This window comes from Trachypithecus francoisi, unplaced genomic scaffold (genome assembly GCF_009764315.1).
Source record: "Trachypithecus francoisi isolate TF-2019V2 unplaced genomic scaffold, Tfra_2.0 Lachesis_group7, whole genome shotgun sequence".
NCBI lineage: Eukaryota > Metazoa > Chordata > Mammalia > Primates > Cercopithecidae > Trachypithecus > Trachypithecus francoisi.
In genome coordinates this window covers 13,245,413-13,261,646 of record NW_022681472.1, presented here as the reverse complement: position 1 = coordinate 13,261,646, position 16,234 = coordinate 13,245,413, and the positions used below count along the sequence as shown (strand labels likewise).

Here is a 16,234-nt window from a genome sequence, read left to right as displayed (position 1 = left end):
AGCCAAGTAACCCTATAAAAAGAAAAAAAAATGAGGTCAGTTTGGCATGATTTGTTCTTAGTGGAATTATTCTTGCTTTTAGTTATTACTACTTTCTCTCCTACAAGTACACAACCATCTGCTTCGCACTATGTTTTAGAATGCTGCCAAGGAGATGGAGCAAAATCAATGAATTACAGAGTCTAGAATGGCACCATCTCATGATAATATAATGTAAGCCACAAATGTGAACCATATATGTTATCTTAAGTTTTCATGTAAACATATTTTTAAATAAAATAGGTGAAGTTAATTTTGATAATATATTTAACCCAATCGAAAACATTACCATTTCAACATGTAATTAATATAAAAATTATTGAGCTATTTTACATTCTTTTCTCAAACTGAATCTTCAAAATCTGGCATGTTCTTACACTTTCAGGCACAATTCAGGCCAGCCACATTTCCAGTGCTGGGCAGCCACGTGTGTCCTGTGGCTACCATACTGTACAGTGAAGGTCTAGGATCTCTTGGTGCCTTCTGCAAAATCCAGGTATTTACCTCGATCCCAGCGCCTTTTGTGTTCTCCACAAACTCTCAGGTTATTATCAACAGTGGTACTTTGTTCCCATCTGCAAACTCCTTCAACAATCGAGATATAATCCACCTAAATCTCCAGATACAGACTACTCTCAAAGCAGCAGAAATATCTGCTTTAAGACCAAAGCAGATATTCACAGGACTCTGCTGGCTGGAATGTGACTTACGCCCCTCTATCAAGTCCCACTGTCTAGAGGTCAGGCAGAGATATACTTTATGTCTATGCATTGAAGTTACTTGAGCATCATAAAGACGAGGTTGTTTCTTTTCTTCTCTTTATTCAGAGGCAGAAAGAGCAGAGAGGAAGGAAAAGATGACCAAGGCCTGAACTAAGGTGGAGGGGTATCCAGAAATAGAGAGGAGCCAGACAGGGGAGGTATTTCAGCTTCAGATAAAGAGGAAAAACTAGGATGAGGGATGTCAACAGGGACTCAGGCTCTGGTGAGCTGCTGAGCATCAGCTGCAAGAACACAGTCTGCGGATACTGGCCTGTCATCCACCTGCAGTGTGGAGGCCTCTCTCACTCATGGGGCTCATACCTGGTGCTGGCCTTAGTTCAGATGCAGGGGGAAGAATTCATTGAGTCCCCTCCAAAATTACAGCTACAGAGAAGGAATCCGTTCTAGTGTTCCATAGCATTGCAGGGTGACTATAGTTAACAATAATTTATTATACACTTTCAAATAGCTAGAAAAGAGGATTCTGAACGTTCCTAATACACACACACAAAAATGTTTGATGTCCTGGATATGCTAATTACCCAGATTTACTCATAACACATTAGATACGTGTATCCAGATACCAAGCTCTACTCCATGAATATGTACAACTATTAGATGTTAATTAAAAATGATAATTGAAAAAAATGCAGCTGGGCGCGGTGGCTCATGCCTACAATCCCAGCACTTTGAGAGGCCAAGGCGGGTGGATCACCGGAGGTCAGGAGTTCAAGACCAGCCTGGCTAACATGGTGAAACCCTGTCTCTACTAAAACTACAAAAATTAGCTGGGCGTGGTGGGAAGTGCCTGTAATCCCAGCTACTTGGGAAGCTGAGGCAGGAGCATTGCTTGATCCCGGAAGGCGGAAGTTGCAGTGAGCCAAGATCACGCCATTGCACTCCAGCCTGGGCGACAAGAGTGAGACTTCGTCTCAAAAAAAAAAGAAAAAAGAAAATGCAAGCTTTTCATGACTCCTACACTGTCATTTCATTAGACCACAGAGCTTCAACGAATCTATTAAACATCTATGAGCACAGACAAAAACTGCATTGCTTGTAGCTTTAATTGCTATTTTAGGCATGAGAAATTTACCTTCTTGTTGATAGAAAAAAAAAACTTACAGGAATTTTGTTATGTTATATATAAATATGTAAAGAAGAAAATAAAACCTTCTGACATAGCATTCCATTTGCATTACTCTTTGCTACAAGTATTTCCAGCACCTAGCATAATGCCTAGGTGCCTTACTTAGTACATTGTTGCTCTTTTAATAAAATTCTGTAAACTGGACAGCTTATAGACCACAAAAATTTCTCACAGTCCTGGAGGTTGGAAGCCCAAGATCAAGGCCAGCAGATCCAGTCTAGTGAGGGTCCCCATCCTGGTTCTCAGGTGGCACCTTCTCACTGTGTTCTCACACAGATGAAGGAGCAGGGAAGTTCTCTGGGGTTTCTTTTACAAGGGCACTAATCCCATTCATGAGGGCTCCACCCTCATCATCTAACCACTTGCCAAGGCCCTACCTCTGAATACCATCCCCTTGGGGATAAGATTTGAATATATGAATTCTGGGGACTCATAAAAATGCAGACCATAGCAGAGGGATGGAAAAGAAAATGGGATGAAACCTCATTTTTCTTCCAAACTAAAAAGACGTATCTTTGTTCCACTGACGCTGCATCACCCATGTCTGGTAGGAAACAGTGGGACCCACGTGATCCCATACACAAGGTACATGGACAATTTCAACAATAGCAACTGTACTCTAAAGCCATTTCTTAAAAGAGGCAACAGGACATTTCAGAGGGCTCATGAGGACAGAGCACCTGTGAGGGCAGTTCGTTTCTCTTACACCAGGCAGTGACTTGGGGTTCAGACCAGAGAAGTGACGTTCTAAGAGACGGCTGAAGGTGAAGATGACATTCCAGCTGAGAGACGAGGCCCATGGGGCTTACAGTTACCCAGTGCTTCAGGGCGAGGGCTAGGGAAGACTCAACTTCCACCCACCTAGGTAGCAGCATGGTGCCTGGCACATTGTAGGCACTGAAATACTGGTTGGCTAGGAAATGGCAGTGGTGTCAGCAACTAGGGACACCAATAATCACCATATCAGCTGACCAAAATCCAAACTCTGGTTTTGGAAAAAAAAAAAAATCAATTAAGCCAGGCCCGGTGGCTCATGCCTGTAATCCCAGCACTTTGGAAGGCTGAGGTGGGTGGATTACCTGAGTTCAAGAGGCAGAGACCAGCCTGGCCAACATGGTGAAACCCTGTCACTACTAAAAACACAAAAATTAGCCAGGTGTGGTGGCACATGCCTATAGTCCCAGCTACTTGGGAGGCTGAGGCAGGAGAATCGCTTGAACCCAGGAGGCGGAGGTTGCAGTGAGCCAAGATCATGCTACTGCACTTCAGCCTGGGGGACAGAGTGAGACTCTGTATCGGAAAGAAAAAAAAAAAGAAAAATTCAATTAAGGGTGGACTTCATGTCCTAACAGTGAAATGTCCTTAGTGAAAAGTTTTAGCTTTATTACACTTGGACCCAGCCAGTTTTACCCTAGAAGGTCTAGATAAAACTCTTCCTTGGGGTTTAAAGACCCACAGTCAGCCTACTGAACCCTGCCATGGCCATAGCACTAGGGTTCCGTGGCCACCCACTATTGTCACGGTCCCTTAGGCCTTATCCCAAGCCAGGGTCTGTAGTTGATTCTAGTCTCAAACCAACTCCTGGCCCAAAGAGGGACAGATGAAGAGCCACTGGAAAGTCTAGAGCATTCTAAACAAGTGAGTCTAAAAGTGAACTCAGAGAAATTATTAAGTTTTAGTTAAATGCAACTGCTCAGTTATTTACTACTTGAAGCATAAACTCTCAGAAAGCAAAGCTAAAATTGCACATAAGCAGGAACGCATCAACTATTTCAACCATAAACTGACAGAGCCATCACACAAAGTAGTGCCAGGAAATAGTAAGCAAGATATAAGGATATGCCTGAATAATAATATTATTGTCATTATTATTACTGTGATTGATTTCACATGCTAATGGAGGAAAAGCCAGTTGTGAATGATGGTTTCTGAAAAAAAATGATAGAGAGCCCAGTTCCTTCCTGGTGTCACCACGTTAGGCAACAAATGGTAGTTACCATCAAATTAAATAACTACCTTCTGTTAATACCAGAAAATGTTATTTTTAAGTTTCAAAACACTTCTTTACCTAGTCAAAATCTGAAGAGTAAATAGTAATGAAACCTCTAAATAAGATGTAATTGTACAAAGTAACTGCCATCACTTTACACCTGAATGTAAGTTTTGCTGGGGATAATTCATAAAATGGAGATTTAGACTTGGTAGAAGTTTAAGAGGTGCTAATGGCTGGAACAGTCATCTCCACGTGCACCTTACAAAGATCATATGGATTAGGGAGGAAATGGGTATCAACACCACCACTGTTTTTGTTTCATAGACAATGTTCACCACGGAAAAATACACAGGCATACCTTGTTTTACTGCACTTCACTTTAACACGCTCCAAAGATAATGTTTTTTTTACAAATAGAAGGTCTGTGGCAATTCAGCATCAAACAAGTCAGTCAATGCCACGAGCACGTGCTCACTTCTGGTCTGTGTATCACATTTTGGTAATTCGCACAATATTTTAAACTTTTTCATTGTTATACCTGTTAAGGTGATCTGTGATCAGGGATCTTCAATGTTATCATTGTAATTGTTTGGGGGCACTATGAAATATAACCACAAAAGATAGCAAACAACCAATAAATGTATGTGTTCTGACTGCTCCACTGACTGCTGCACCACCCTCCAACCCATCCTTCCTCTGCTCAGGCCTCCCTATCCTCTCAGACACAACAATATTGATATGAGGCCAATTAATAACCCTACAACGGCCTCTAAGTGTTAAAGTGAAGGGAAGAGTCACACATCTCTCACTTTAAATCAACTGCTATAAATGATTATGCTTAATGAGAAAGGCATGTCAAAAGCCACGACAGGTCAAAACTAGGCCTCTTCAGCCAAACAGTGAACCAAGTTGAGCATGCAAGGGAAAGTTCTTGAAGGAAACTTAAACTGCTACTCCAGCAAACTCACAAAGGATGAGAAAGCAAAACAGCCTTATTGCTTCTTGGGAGACAGTTTTAGTGGTCTGGATAAAAAATTAAACCAGCCACAATATTCCCTTAAGTCAAAGCCCAATCCAGAGCAAGGCCTTAACTCTCTTCAATTCAATGAAGGCTGAGAAGACGAAAGAGCTGCAAAGGAATAATTGAAAGTTAGAAGAGGTTGGTTCATGAGGTTTGTTTGTTTGAGATGGAGTTCTGCTCTGTCACCCACGCTGGAGTGCAGTGGTGCGATCTCAGCTTACTGCAACCTCCGCTTCCCGGGCTCAAGCAATTCTCCTGCCTCAGCCTCCCAAGTAGCTAGGACTACAGGCACGCACAACCAGGCCTGGCTAATTTTTGTATCTTTAGTAGAGACAAGGTTTCGCTATGTTGGCCAAGCTGGTCTTGAACAGGTCAGTTCAAGGTCAGTTGGCCTGACTTCAAGTGATCCACCCACCTCAGCCTCCCAAACTGCTGGGATTACAGGTATGAGCCAGTGTGCCCGGTGCTTCGTGAGATTTAAGGAAAGAAGCCATCTCCATAACATAGAAGTGCAAGGTGAAGCAGCAAGTGCTAATGTAGAAGTTGCACAAGTTATCCAGAATATTGACTTAAGATCATTGATGAAGATGGCTACAACTAGACAACAGATTTTTAGTGTAGACAAAACGGCCTTATATTGGAACAAGATGTCATCTAGGACAGGGGACCCCAATCCCTGGGGTTAGGAACTAGGGTGCACAGCAAGAGGTGAGTGGCAGGCAAGCAGTCCATCTTCTGTCAGATCAGTGGAGACATCAGATTTTCAAAGGAGCACAAACCCTATTGTGAACTGTGTATGCAAGGGATCTGGGTTGCATGCTCCTTAGGAGAATCTAATGAAAAATGTAATGAGCTTGAATCATCATGAAACCACCCCCCTCCCCCACCCATCCCCTAGTCTGTGGAAAAATTGTCTTCCACAAAACCAGTCCCTGGTGCCAAAAATGTTGGGGACCGCTGATCTAGAACTTTCACAGCTAGAGGGAGAAGTCAATGTCTGGCTTCAAAGCTTCAAAAGACAGGTTGACTCTCTCATTAGAAGCTAATGCAGTTGGTAACTTGAAGTTGAAACCAATGCTGATTTACCACTCTGAATGTCCCAGGGCCCTTAAGAATGATACTAAGTCTACTATCCTTGTTCTCTGTACAACAAAGCCTGGATGACAGCACATCTGCTTACAGTATGAGCTACTGAATATTTTAAGACCACTGGCGAGACCCACTGCTCAGGAAAAAGATTCCTTTCAAAATATTACTGCTCAATTACAATGCCCCTGGTCACCCAAAAGCTCTGATAGAGATGTACAAGGACAAAAATGTTGTTTTCATGCCTGCTAACACAACATTCATTCTGCAGAACATGGATCATTGAGTAATTTCAACTTTCAAGTCTCATTATTTAAGGAATACACTTTGTAAGGCTATAGCTGCCATAGACACTGATTGCTCTGATGTATCCAGGAAAAGTAAATCGAAAGCCTGGAAAGGATTCAGCATTCTAAATACCATTAAGAACAGTCATGATTCATGGGAGGATATCAAAACATTAACATTAACAGGAGTTTGGAAGAAGTTGATCCCAACTCTCATAGATGACTTTGAGAGGTTCAAGACTTCCATGAAAGAAGCAACTTCAGATCTGGTGGAAAGCCCAAGAGAACTAGAGTTACAAGTGGAGCCTGAAGATGTGACTGAATTGCTGCAATTTCATGATAAAACCATTTATGAGGAGTTGCTTGTTATGGATGAAAAAATAAAAACTCATTTCTTGAGATGGAATCTACTCCTGCTGAAGATGCTCTACTGTTGAAAGGACAACAAAGAATTTAGAATATTACATAACTTAGTTCATAAAACAGTGGCAGGGTTTGAGAAGACTGACTACAGTTCTGAAAGTTCTACTATGGGGAAAGTGCTATCAAACAGTAACACACGCTCTAGAGAAATCTTTGGTGAAAGGAAGAGTCAGTTGATGCAGCAAACTTCATTATTGTCTTATTTTAAGAAATTGCCACAGCTACCCCAACATGCAGTAACTGCCACCCTGATCAGTCAGCAGCCATCAACACTAAGGCAAGAACCTCTAGCAGCAGAAAGAGTATGACTTGCTGAAGGCTCAAATGATCATCAGCATTGTTTAGCAATCAGTATTTTAATTAAGGTATGTACATTGTTTTCTTAGATAATGCTCTTGCATACTTAATAGATTACAATACAGTTTAAGCATAATTTTTATATGCACCCAGAAACCAAAAAATTCTTGTGACTCACTTTATTGTAATATTCATTTTATGGTGGTGGTCTGGAATCAAATCCACGATTTGTCTACAAGGTATGCCAGTAGATACTGTCTTCATTGTGGATGAACTTACTGTCTTACAGAAGATACACTCACAAAACCAAGAATACACCAAAAATGCAGCAATCAATTGGGTCAATAAAGGAAGTGTCGGTCAGGAAGGAAAAAGTATGATGTTGCTAGCACTACTGGGAAAGACTTTGTAGAGGAGCAGACTTAAAGAAGGGGTACCTGTTGTTAACACTCTTGGAGTCAGCTCATTTAAACCAGCTTGGGAAATATACTTTTACAAAAGTGTTTTAACAAAACCTTACTCTGATTGTATTACATATATGTGATTGTTAATTTTATGTGTCTACTTGATTGGGCTATTGGGGTGCCCAGATATCTTGTTAAACATTATTTCTGGCTGTGCCTGTGGGTGTTTCTGGATGAAATCAGCATTGAATTGATGAACTGAGTAAAGGAAATGGCCCTTCCCAATGTGGGTGGGCATTATCCAACCAGTAGAAGGCCCAAATGGAACAAAAAGGTGGAGAAAGATTGATTTCTCTCTCTCTCTCTCTCTGTCTCTCTGTCTCTCTCTCTCTCTCTCTCATTGCTTAGCTAATATATCTATATTTTCCTGACCTGACACTGGAACTTATACCATTGGTTCTCCTGGGTCTCCATCTTGGAGACAGCAGACCATGTGACTTCCCAGCCTCCATAATCATGTAAGCCAATTCCTTGTAATAAATCTCTTTTTCTATGTATATTCTATTGGTTCTGGTTCTCTGACTTATACAAGGTATATGTGAATAATTAATACCATTTGGTAAAATTAAAAGTCCAAAGTAAAATGAAGATACTTAAGCAACTCTGGCACAAAATGCATAAAGGTATTGGCTAATATGCTGGTATGCTTAATTAAAGGGCCCTGTGATTTGGTCCCTTTATGGATAACTCACAGTACCTAAACAGCAGCATGTTTCACACTGAAATTCCTCTGAAAAAGGCTTGTGGAGACAGCAACCAGGGATGAACAATCAAAACAGTTTAATCTTGTGATGCTAGTGAATCCTGAAAGGAAAAATACCTGTAAGAAAAATCAAATAAGCAAATCAGGCCACATGAGTTAAAGCACATGTCACACTGAGGCAAGGGCAGAGCTACTTCTAACTGGAAAAACAGGAAATGCTATGTACATACTGAACACTAGGCCCTTCACACACACACACACCACACACACCTGCACACACTAGCTCCATGACAAGTGTGATACTTTCACTGCTTCCATGGAAAATTCATTTGAAGTCAATTTCCAAATAATACAGGCACACCATAGATAATCTCTGGCACCACCTAAAAGAACATTTCAGCTATCCACAAAATATATATTTATATGACTGTACTACTCTCCACCACGAAGACAGGTATGTACAGATTCACTAAGAAGAACTAGAAAAAAAAAATCTTCATTAAATTAAAGAACTAAGTTACTAGGCAGGCAGTCTATCCTCGCAAAAATGGTGGCCACTTTACTAAAACGTTATAAAACGGTTTATGGTTACACAGCCAGTGCATGTTGCAGGTTGGAACAAAGCCAACAGAAGCTGTGAAGAGTACCCATGACTAGTCATATTAACAACCCACACAATGATTTCTCTTCTTCTGTCATGGTCACTAAACAAGAACAAAATTTATTGGGGGAAAAAAATCTGATTTTAAAATCACAACATTCCAATTAATGATCATTTGAAAGGACACTGACTAGGGATAGATTAAAGGAATTTTTTTCAAATCCCCAACTCACTATACAATGAACCTCCCAATTCACCTTGTTTTAACTATGTGGTAAAAACACACAAGGGTAATCAGGATTCATTGGTACTTTCCAAAATTGCTGAATGCCCAATTTCCAACTGTCTCTTTTTGGCCAAGAGTAGAAACGGTGGCCCCCATGGTAGCCAGAGAAAGTAAACTGACTAACATGTTTGGGCATGTGTGTGACTAAATATATATACACAACCATAAATGTGGAGTGTCTACAAAAGTCTTTGAAGATAAGTCTTTGCATTTTATTCATTAAACTTCACCCAAGGACTGTAGTCAACAAGCAAAAACTGTGCAAGATTAAAAGCCTGAAGAAGAATACACAAATATTCTTATTTATAAAATGAGTATGATTTCCTATTGAAAAATACAAAAAGCACCAAAATCAGTGTACTAACAAAAGCCCTTACAATGAGATGTGCTATCACAAGTAACATAAAAGAACTTAGCAGAAACTGAGAGAATCATCTACCATCCATCATCCATCTGGCAGCTTCCACTATACTCAAACTAAATGGAAACACTCCACTCCAACCCCAACTCCCCTGTGGTCCATAAGGCCCTGCTGACCTAGTTCCTTCGCTGCTATCTCGTTCCTCACAAGGGCAGGTTCTGCCTGTCTCAGGGCCTTTGCATGGGCCATCCTCAATGCCCAGAGACCTTGCAAAGGTTGCCTTCTTTTCACTGAAGTCAGCTCTAAAGTCCTCAGTGAAGCCCTCCCAGACCACCAAGCCCAGATGGAAAAGTGGCCCCCTTGACTGCACTTATTACTGCCTTAAATTCACTTTTCATTTATTCACTTAATTTATTATCTATTTTCCCTCTTTATACAATAAAGCCTCAAAGAGGAAGGAACCTTGTCTTTCCTGACTGGTGTTTATTCAAAGTACCTGGCACACAATAAGTCCTCTATCAATATGTGTTTAATATAATCATCATAGTAGAGGAACTTAGTAAACTACGTTCTTTTGCATAATTACTTATTTTTTATTTATATTAAGTTCCAGTTAATGGGACCAAAAAAAAAAAAAAATCACTGGTGAGAATGATCGTTTTGAAGCCTATATGTGATTCCTCCCAAAAAATAAAATTAAAAAGATGAAATAAACTTCTAATGGGGCTGTGAGGGAAAAAAAAAACGTTTTGCATTACAACACAACCACTCAAAATTTCCCATATGCCTGTGAATTGTATTTTGAAAAGCCTTATCTGGAACTGGACAATTTCAAAACCCATTGATCTTGCCCTGATGTATAAAACATACCACAGAATTCTTCTAATTCTTCCAGAAACCTGTCTATCAAATGACATACTGTTTCCTTTTGCTTAGGTATTCATTTTTGAATTTCTCTCTAAAGTGTTTACAATTTTAAAGTCACAGATTTAATGCCAGTTTAAAACTGTTTAATCATCCACATGTTCACTATTTTTATCACCAAACATACTGAGCAAAGAAAGTAACTTGCTTCACCTACTAAAATTTCCTTTAAAACAACAATAACAAAAAAAAAACAAGGCTTATGTCTTTGAATGCCAGTTTCTTATGGGAGTTTCCTCATGAGACAAACTGTAAAATGTGAAAAACGTAAAAATCTCACTCAATCCCTTCTTCCCATAAGTGTAAGGAAATTTCAGATGTCAAAATGACATAGGCATGATTTAAGTAAATTAATTTTTTTTTTTTTTTGAGACGGAGTCTTGCTCTGTCGCCCGAGCTGGAGTGCAGTGGCCGGATCTCAGCTCACTGCAAGCTCCGCCTCCCGGGTTCACGCCATTCTCCTGCCTCAGCCTCCCGAGTAGCTGGGACTACAGACGCCCGCCACCTCGCCCGGCTAGTTTTTTGTATTTTTTAGTAGAGACGGGGTTTCACAGTGTTCGCCAGGATGGTCTCGATCTCCTAATTTTATATTACAAAAGGATCATTCAGAAACAAACTAAGGTTGTTTTAAAACAGGATGAAAAAGAAATTCTGCAACAGTGGAGAAGTCTTATATCTTTATTATCTGTAATCGTTTGGATGTTAACAATCACAAAAAATGAAAAACTAAGTTTCCTACAATTATTCCCCAACATTTTTCATACAAATCATCCCATAACTTATCCTTTCAAAGTCTAGTGTTAATGCTACATTTAGCTTCCTTGATAAACATTTTGGGTATAATACGTGTTTTCTTTTGAACAATTCCCAAATATTACATTTTGTATTTCTATAATGTTTTCAGTACAACAAAAAATCACCATTAAAAAAATCAGATTAGGCTCTGCCTAAAGTCTAAAATAAAATAAATGAATATACAGAATGAGAATTTGATTCAATGTTTCCAAAATCATAATCCCCTCTGATGTACTTAAGTGATCAAAATGAATACACTTTCTTTAACTCAAGGGAAAGAAAGTCACTGGGCATAGGGAGAGCTGTGGTACTCCCAGATCACCTGAGCAACAAAGTCAAAAACAGACCCAACATTCTTTATTACTTCTAAATCTAAGACATTTTTATCAGAGTCTACATAGTTCAAAGAAGTTAAATGTGCCATCTCTCTCTTCAACCTTCCTAAAACAAGCGATCTTTAACAAGGTATTGTGAAATCTTAAAAGGTTTCCCCTGAAAACTAAAAGTGGTGTACCTTTTCTCATTTTAGACTCTTTGATAATCAAATGCTAACCACAAAATTCAAAGTATGTCAATGAGTTCTAGAGAAGAGATTTGTTGACATCAAACCTGAAAAGTAAGTATGGAACACAAACACCTCCAGCAACTGAATGTACAAGGCAGAAGTTACCCCTCCTGGTATAACAGAAAGATTCATGGGGTCTGGAGACACACACACCTTGCCACATATTAGCTATGTGACTCAGACAAGTCACTTCCCTTCACTTGTATGACAGAAAAGGGATAACAGCACCTACTCTCTCTTAGAGGAGAGAACACACCTAACATCAACCATCGAGGACTTTGCTGGTCCCAGAGCCAGCCCTTAGAGATAACTGTTATTATGAACCAGAAAATCCTTTTTCTGAGTGTACTAGATTTCGAGGCTTGGTGTCTGTACTGAATAAAATGGATGTATTTTTCTTGGATGAGTCATGACTTTGCAACACTTCAGTCTTCATCCTGAATATCAATTCTCACTGCATCACACCAGGAAGCAGAAGAATGACGCAAATCAAAGTAAATGAGAATTGGCCCTAAGAAATTGTTTTCTTAAATTCAAGATGCAAGTAGGTTTCTGATCATTTGTTTCTCTCTCCTAAAAAGTTAATCATGAAAAAAGTTCAGATTAGTTGGAGATACTCTAGGCTCGGCTGATCAACCTGACTCTACTATGGGAAAATAAGGTGAACAGTTGCCTAATAATATTTTTACAAGTAATGTTTGTCCTAGCACCTAAAATGCGATCGCTTTCAGAGAGAAAAATGGTCAATAGTCTACAAATGTTGAACATATAAAGTACAAATTTAAAAACAAACTGTATTCCCAAAAAGATTGTTGGACAGTGTCTAGTTGGTAAGAGTATGTTTTGGGGGGAGCCAACAATGGGATTGCTAAATTAATCCCTGGGATTCTACTAGACCATACATGTGCCTCCTCCACCAGCCTTGTCCACAGCACCATCTACTGCCAAGCCACTGTGCCTACAGCAGTTTTGCTTCTGCAGTGCCCTAAGAGTTAATACCATCCCTTCGCTTAGCTAAGTAAGTTATTTAGGAATAATAATTTTTAAAAAGTCACTTCAAAGTTAAAGGGGAAAGGAGAACATGAAATGAGAGTAAACTCCTGGCAATCATTTAAAATATCTAAACAGCAAACACAATCTTTGGTTACTAACACATGGCAAATACGTAGTTTTAAATAAGTGAATTTTCTTAGCTTGTTAGGCTATGAATCCTGCTCTAAAGTTTAAAGCATGAATAAGAATTAAATGCTCTGCTTGATGTATATACAGTAGACATATTTATCTTTTATCATCTTTTAACACTGTGAGAGTTACTTAACTCTGCTGTACCAATGGTTCTTTCCACTGGGAATTGGAAGTAGGATTCTAAACCTAGAGAACAAGGGAATGCAGGGGAGGTAAGGGATGGAGTTCAGAACCCAGGTCTTCCCTAATGTCGAGGCCTCTCTTTAAACAATTAGGCGCTTAAGGACAACCAGGTCTCCTTATGAAAGGCACCAGGGCATGACTGGGTTCAAGACTGTGGTCTTGCCCTTAGAGATCCACTATGTAAGATGAATTAAATCAACCCTTACCATGCATAAGGATACACAGAGGAGCCTGTCAGTCATAGGCAAAATAACAACCCAACCTCAGCCCGGATCTAAAATTAAAACCACAGACTTAAAATAGATCACGATTTAACAGATCAGAATTTTAAAACTCAAAACAGCCATTTTCCAACCAGAAAAAAACACATAGCTTGATAAGAAAAAATAAAAGTAATATTAGCTGACACCTAGAATTATATGCAAGGCACTGTTCTAAGCACTTTATGTCAGGCTGACAAGGCACCAACCACCTCTCTGTTCAATTAGTGACTTTACAGTGTACAATCTAGAGTAATACTACAGATTCAATACCGTAGGGTAAACCAATGGGATGTTATCAGTGAAGGATTCTAGTTTACCATTAACTCACCCTTATTCTAGAATAACTATGCTTAATAAATAGCTTACCTGAATGACCAGGGGTTGTGATGTCACAAAAATGAGCACAAGAAATTAATACAAGTATCTTCCCACAAATGACTACGTGTAAAATGGGGGGGAAATACTAAATAAATACCTTCTCCACCAACAAAGGAAACGAAGAAAATGGAAGTCCTACTATTCATACTGCAAAAATGCTTATTCTACTATCATATTCCCTTTTGAGAAATAGACCAGTTACGCCAGAAGTGCAGTATTGTCACAGATGTGTGCCAGATTTTGCAGAGGAGATAAGTTGGCTGCGAGGAAGAACCCAAAGTTTGCCTATTTTTTAGGCAGGAAAGAAAGCCTGCGCGCGCGTGTGCGTGTGTGTGTGTGTGTGTGTGTGTGTGTCAATAAAACTAAATAACAACTTGAAAGGGTTAAAAAGCCGGGCACCAGGTGTTTTCTTTCCACTTTCCAGAGTAATTTAAGCACATTGCAAAGTTATCTCCCCCTTCCCCACAAGCCAGCTTAGGGGAGACCTGTCACTGCCATGTACACTGTACAGCTCCAGCTCTAAACAATAGGAGGGCACCAGGCTGGGCAGCAGGCATCGCGGCTTCCCACAGCCTGCATGGGCTTTGTTGCCAAGTTATGAGCTCCGCTGGGTGATGGAGGCACGAGTGAGACAAGGAGAATTTAATTCTATTTCAAATCTGTATGCTTTCAAAGAAAATAGAGACAATTGAGGCCACGGGAGGAGCTGGAGGGGGTAACCAAAAACAAACTTTCGGAACCTCAGAATCTACATTTGTAGCAGTAATTCCCAGACAAGGATTAGGTGGTATTGATATTCTCGAAGTATTTAACACTGAGATTCGAGACCATTCAAGGAGCGGTGGCCGAGAGGAGTCCCCATCCCTCGTAGTCTCACTCCTCCAGCAGCAACCGGCTGACGCGCTTTCGGAGCCCACCTCCGCTCCGCAGCACGGCCAGTTTCCCCCAGCCCTGGCTCCAACCCCGGCTCCAGCCCCGGCCCCGCGCCCGGCCTCCTAGCCGAGCCCGGGACTTGCAGCCAAGCCGAGCGCAGAGGGGGCGCGGGGTAGGCAGCGGCGCTGCGCCTCCCCGGGCGGCCCAGAAAGCCGGCCGGGGTCCGCCTGGGCCAGTGAGGCCGGGCTGAATGGAGACCCGGGCCGGGCGGGGAAGCTGCAGGCTCAAAGCCGGCTTAGCTCCGCGCCGCCCGGCCGCGCGCAGCTCTCGCATTGTCCGCAGTCGGGGCGCGGCGCGACCACTGAACCCGAATCTCAACCCCAGCCCAGCAGTCTCTCTCCCGGCCCCCACGGCCCAGTCTTACCTGGGCCGCGCACCCCAGTCCCTGGCGGTGCGGCCCGAGCCGGGCGCCAGGCTCCCGGGGACTGCGAGGAGGGAGAGTAGGGGCCCGCGAGGGACAGAGGGCCGAGAGCGGGCTGTAGGGGCCGTCGAGTCCTCACGGTCACCGTCGCGGGGCCGCTGGTAGAGAGCAGACGGGGCTGGCGGAACGGGCCCAGGACGCGCGGCCGCGGAGGGCCCGGCTGGCGGCAGCCGCGATGGTTCGGTCTGCACCGAGTGGGAGGGCTCAGGCAGGCTTCGCCGGAGAGCGAGGGAGGGAACTTGGAGCCAGTTGCTGTGGCCGAGAGCGCGTGTCCCTGAGCCAGTGTACACGCCCCTCGTGCGCCCCGCCCCGCCTCCAGCCCGCCCCCACCCCACCTTCCGGGTCCCCACCCCTCTCGCACCTCCGCTCCAAGCCCTGCCTCTCTCCCAACATCTCTACCCGGCTACTGATGTCCACCCCACCCCTGACCCACCCCTGCACTCGGTCGGCGCCCCCATTTCCTCCCCCTCCCCCCCCCCACCTATATCCGCACGCAAGCACCCCCACCCTGCTCCCACCCGGTGATACCGCTGGATCTCGGACTGCCACCCCAGTGCAGATAGCTCAGCTCTGTAGACTTAGAGCCTGTGTCCTGAATAAGATAACCCCACTTAGTAGTCAAGCCACCCAGACGTCTTGGTGCTTGACATTTTCTGTTTACTAACTTTCATATACTCCGATGGAGCGGTCTAGCTTAATTTCTGAAGGCATTTTTAAGACTTCAAAAAAAGTTTGGAGAAAATAGTAAAAAATAACGAAAAATATCAAGCATGATGTACTTACCTCTGAAATGTGGGCCAGCTGAGGTTTTAAAATGAAACGTTTTGGGGTGCATCATTATAAATCGCCTAATATATTATTTAAGAATGCTTTCTGCTTAGATTTGTTTAATAACTTGGTTGTTTCATGAGAGGGGTTGTTTTAGGAAGACTAAAAGCATTGTAATTTAATTTTGCTATTGGGAAGTCTAAAAGATAAAATCTATCTTTATCAAAATGAATTTGAATGGAATACGGACTCACAAAATAATTGTTTCTTCTAGAAAATATTTAGCAAGGATTCAAGGATTTCTTTTTAATCTCTAGTACATTGAAAATACAATTTCACTCATCGCATTT

At 41.9% G+C, this 16,234-nt stretch overlaps 1 protein-coding gene across 1 annotated transcript in view; it reads right to left on the bottom strand.

Moving 5' to 3' along the window:
• Window positions 1–15,386, bottom strand: part of FAM110B (family with sequence similarity 110 member B) — a 159,609-nt gene extending 144,223 nt beyond the window's left edge. Inside the window, exon 1 of the mRNA XM_033202653.1 lies at window positions 15,060–15,386. The gene's annotated coding sequence lies outside the window, so the exon portion shown is untranslated. The remainder of the gene's footprint in view (window positions 1–15,059) is intronic.
• Window positions 15,387–16,234: the final 848 nt, after the last annotated feature.